Source organism: Mirounga angustirostris, unplaced genomic scaffold (genome assembly GCF_029215605.1).
Source record: "Mirounga angustirostris isolate CCGP_5_RB_7025 unplaced genomic scaffold, mMirAng1.0.hap1 SCAF_12, whole genome shotgun sequence".
Lineage (NCBI taxonomy): Eukaryota > Metazoa > Chordata > Mammalia > Carnivora > Phocidae > Mirounga > Mirounga angustirostris.
In genome coordinates this window covers 63,523,742-63,528,470 of record NW_026991720.1, presented here as the reverse complement: position 1 = coordinate 63,528,470, position 4,729 = coordinate 63,523,742, and the positions used below count along the sequence as shown (strand labels likewise).

The 4,729-nt window shown below is 39.9% G+C and overlaps 1 pseudogene; it reads left to right on the top strand.

Moving 5' to 3' along the window:
* Nucleotides 1-3,604: 3,604 nt before the first annotated feature.
* On the top strand, nucleotides 3,605-4,514 carry LOC123835985 (pre-mRNA-splicing factor ISY1 homolog; annotated as a pseudogene).
* Nucleotides 4,515-4,729: the final 215 nt, after the last annotated feature.

Here is a 4,729-nt window from a genome sequence, read left to right as displayed (position 1 = left end):
GAAACATTTTCAGTTTCTATAATGGTTAACATTTTAAAGAAGTGAGTGGAGCGAAGAGAGTCAAACCACAAATAAAAAGAATTCTTTTTTTCCTTTTTTTTTTTTTTTGGTTTTATTACGGAGATCTGATTATATGCTGTTCATATGTATTGATTATCACTTGAAAATAATTAACCACAAGCTTTAATGGTGTTAATAAGCCTCCTCAAATCTTTTGTAGGACTAATATAAGAAGCAATAAGTAAAGCTTAATATTGTCTCTCCCAGTGGTTCTCAAACTTGAGCAAACATTGGAGTCATTTGGACGATTTGTTGAAACATAGATCTGGGCTCCACCCCTAGATCTTCTGGGTTAGGACCCAAGAATTTTCATTTCTAATGGTTACTTCTGCCATTTGGGGATCACACTTCGAGAATCACTGATCTACTTTGTTAATCATGGTCATCACAAATCAGTATTTAATTAAGCAGAAGGAACAGAATATATAAATATGTGTATCTATAGATAACACACCCAGGCAATTAAAAATTTCACTTTGGATCTTGATGCCTACTGAACCACACACATATGAGAGAAAGAGAAAAAAAAAAACATGATAGAAATTAAGATAATTAAAAAAAAAAACCCTCAGAAATTTTGAGAGAAGGGAATCACCTTTGGTGAAAGTGCTGCTTTACTATAAAGATAAGTCATTACACATTTACTACAAAACCAGATTCAGTCACTTCTATAGTGAGAGCTGAGGGAACACTTGTTATGTTTGCTAACATGGCACTTCCCTTTGGCAGAGCCAATTATATACCAAGTGATTATTCTGACTGAATAATTTTTCTTTGTTGCCCAGGCAGGTCTGAAGTTGAAATTGAGTAAAGATTTTACTTATTTATTACTGAATTGGATGAATAAAAATAGGAGAGCTTGAAGATAACGTTCAGATAAATAAAGATTTAGAAATTAGAATACAGAAGTAATAAAGTCAGTTCTCAAGGAAGTTATTCCAAAACACAGAATACTGCTTATGGAAAACATACAATTGTGTGGTGTAAAACCAATGTTTATTCTTTTTTTTTTTTAAAGATTTTATTTATTCATTTGAGAGAGGAGATTTATTCATTCACAGAGAGAGAGAGCACGAGCAGCGGGGAGAGGCAGAGGGAGAAGCAGACTCCCCACTGAGCAGGGAGCCCCATATGGGACTCAATCCCATGATCTGGAGATCATGACCTGAGCCAAAGGCAAATGCTTAACCATCTGACCCACCCAGGCACCCCACCAATGTTTATTCTTAAAATTGTTTCTAGAAGAGCAGGAGAAAGCATAATAAGTCCTTCTGAGTACCATTTTCAGATAGAAAATGTTATAAAAGAATAATCTCAAATAAACTAATGGAAGATTCATCACTCAATTCTTAACACTTTTTCCTCTATATTAATAAAAAAGTATATACTTGTCTGTAAAAGTGTCACTTGTTAATTAAAACCATTTATAAAATACCCTAAAGAAAAATATATGAGGCAGTTCTACTAGCTTCCTTGTTAATTGTTAGTGCACCCAGGTACTCTGAAACTTGCAGGCTTTGTACCAGCATTTCTCTGTCAGGAACTTTTTTACTAGAGATTTATACTTGGTTCAGTTTCTCATCCATCTCTTCAGAAAGACCATTCCTAAAGTAGCAGAACCCTGTTACTCTCATCCTATCCTACCCAGCTTGATTTATTCTTTTTTTTTTTTTTTTTTAAGATTTTATTTATTTATTTGACAGAGAGAGACACAGCGAGAGAGGGAACACAAGCAGGGGGAGTGGGAGAGGGAGAGGCAGGCTTCCCACTGAGCAGGGAGCCCGATGCAGGGCTCGATCCCAGGACCCTGGGATCATGACCTGAGCCAAAGGCAGAGGCTTAACAACTGAGCCACCCAGGCGCCCCAGCTTGACTTATTCTTAACATTTATTATATTTCAATAAATCTGTAACATATCATGTATAAGAAGTACCGTTAGTGGGCACCTGGGTGGCTCAGTTGGTTAAGCGACTGCCTTCAGCTCAGGTCATGATCCTGGAGTCCCTGGATCGAGTCCCGCATCGGGCTCTCTGCTCAGCAGGGAGTCTGCCTCTCTCTCTGACCCTCCCCCCCTCATGCTCTCTATCTCATTCTCTCTCTCAAATAAATAAATAAAATCTTTAAAAAAAAAAAGAAGTACCGTTAGTTCGTCGCATTGTGGCTTTAGAATACGTACATAAATTCTCTAACACCCCTCCCTTCTAAGGTAAGCCAGATTCCTGTCCTCTTTAATGAGAGCCAGACTACATGACTATTAATGAATAGAATGTTCAGAAGTGGCAATGAGTCTTAGTCTCTTGAGTGGCCTGCTGCGAGAGAAGTTAGCAACCATGGGTACTCATGAAGCCTGAAAGAGGCCAACTGAGGAAGTGAGGCTTCCTTCTAAAAATCAACACTAACTGCCCAGCCCTGTGAGTGAGTCACCTTGAAACCAAAGTGTTTGGCTCCAATCAAGCTTTCAGATGACCTCAGTCTCAGCTGACATTTTGATTGCAATCTTGTGAGAAAAGATAAGCCAAAGCTGCACAGCAAAGCAACTCTGTAATTCCTGACCTACAGAGACTGTTAAATATTGTTATTTTTAAAAGTATGAAATTTGATAGTATGTTGTTATAAATCAATAGCTAATACAATCACTATTGAAAAAGTACTACCCATTTTACTAACAAAATCCTCTCTTAATGCCGACAATTGCCATTTTATATTTAACAAAAGAGATCTTTGAAACTAATTTAGATCTTTATCTTAATTATGTATCACTCTCTTGCATACTCATAGAAGGAAAATGCAAGTGAAAGAAATTGGTGATGATGTACCTAAAACTTCATTTTAGTATCCAATTTCTCTAGCTATATTTTCAACTTAGTATTATCAACATCTGTGTTTTTCAGCACAATACAATATGTAGTGACATGAGGACTGTTGATAAGGGTGTCCTACACTACTGTCTATAAGATTTTCTTCTCAGCAGTTAACCCTCATTATGCAAGTTTTGTTGGTAGTGTTTTCTCAATCTCACCATGTTGTCAGACAATAAAAATTATATTGATTTCATTTCCTGGTCAATAGTTATTATAAGATACATCTGCATTTAGACATTAAAATATTTTTAAAAGTGTCTTTGAATTAGTGAAATAAAGTATATATGAATATGATTATTGGTTAATTGCCATCATCTCTGCTAGAATGTAAAAAGCAAAGACTTTCTCTTGTGCATCATTATATCCCCAGCCTATCACGGTGCTTGGGACATAACAGGTGCTGAATAAATATTTATCCAATGACTGAATGAATACACATATACATAAAATTAGTGAATAATATGTACTAAATATGAACATTCTCTGGTTTATCTACATGAACTTCAAAAAGTTTTAAGTAAGGATTATAATAAATTGTGTTTCCAAGTTGAAAAAGTTTATGATTTAAAATTATCAACATTGAGAAAAATGGGTGGTGCAGTCACCTAGAGTATTTCTGTTCCCACCAGGGTCAGCCTCAGCCGAGGCAGTGAAGCTCCGGGGGCTGGGGCCTCCCAGCTCCAGGGAGGTGCCCTCACTCAACCATGGCCCGAAATGCAGAAAAGGCCATGAAGGCCTTAGCAAGATTTTGCCAAGCTCAACTGGAAGAGGGAAAAGTGAAGGAACGAAGACCCTTCCTTGCCTCAGAATGTACTGAGCTGCCCAAAGCTGAGAAGTGGAGACGACAAATCATTGGAGAGATCTCTAAAAAAGTGGCTCAAATTCAGAATGCTGGTTTAGGTGAATTCCGAATTCGTGACATGAATGATGAAATTAACAAACTGCTAAGAGAGAAAGGACACTGGGAAGTGCGGATAAAGGAGCTGGGCGGTCCTGATTATGGAAAAGTTGGCCCTAAAATGCTGGATCATGAAGGGAAAGAAGTCTCAGGAATGAGGTGATAAGTACTTCGCAGCAGCAAAAGATTTGCCTGGTGTCAGAGAGCTTTTTGAAAAAGAACCTCTTCCTCCTCCAAGAAAGACACGTGCTGAGCTCATGAAAGCAATCGATTTTGAATACTATGGTTACCTCGATGAAGATGACGGTGTCATCGTGCCTTTGGAACAGAAATACGAATAGAAATTCAGGGCTGGATGGTGGAAAAGTGGAAAGCCGAGCAAGAGGCCCTGCTGGCGAGAGGAGAAAAGGAGGAGGAGGAAGAAGAAGAGGAAGAGATAACATATATGCTGTCACCGAGGAGGAGTCTGATGAGGAAGGCAGCCAGGAGAAAGGAGGTGAGGACTGGCAGCAGAAGTTCATCGCCCACGTCCCAGTGCCATCCCAGCAAGAGATCGAGGAGGCCCTTGTGCGGAGGAAGAAGATGGAACTCCTCCAGAAGTATGCTAGTGAGATCCTGCAGGCCCAGAGCGAAGAGGCCAAAAGACTTCTGGGCTACTAGGGCTGAGCTGGGACGTGCTCAGGGTCTGGAAATCTGCCGGGAGGCCATCATCCCCTGCTGGCTCTTGGTGAGCCCACCGGACTCTGCTGTCCTGGGATTGCAGATGGGCTGGCTCGTGCTGCGAGTCTGCCTGCTACTTCCCCTACCTTTTCTAACCCCCTCTCGTGATCCGAAGGGACGGGCTGCCTGTGCCTCCCCGGCAGGCTGTCTACGTGCTGAACCCTCAGCTGTCACTTTTGTACAAATGTTT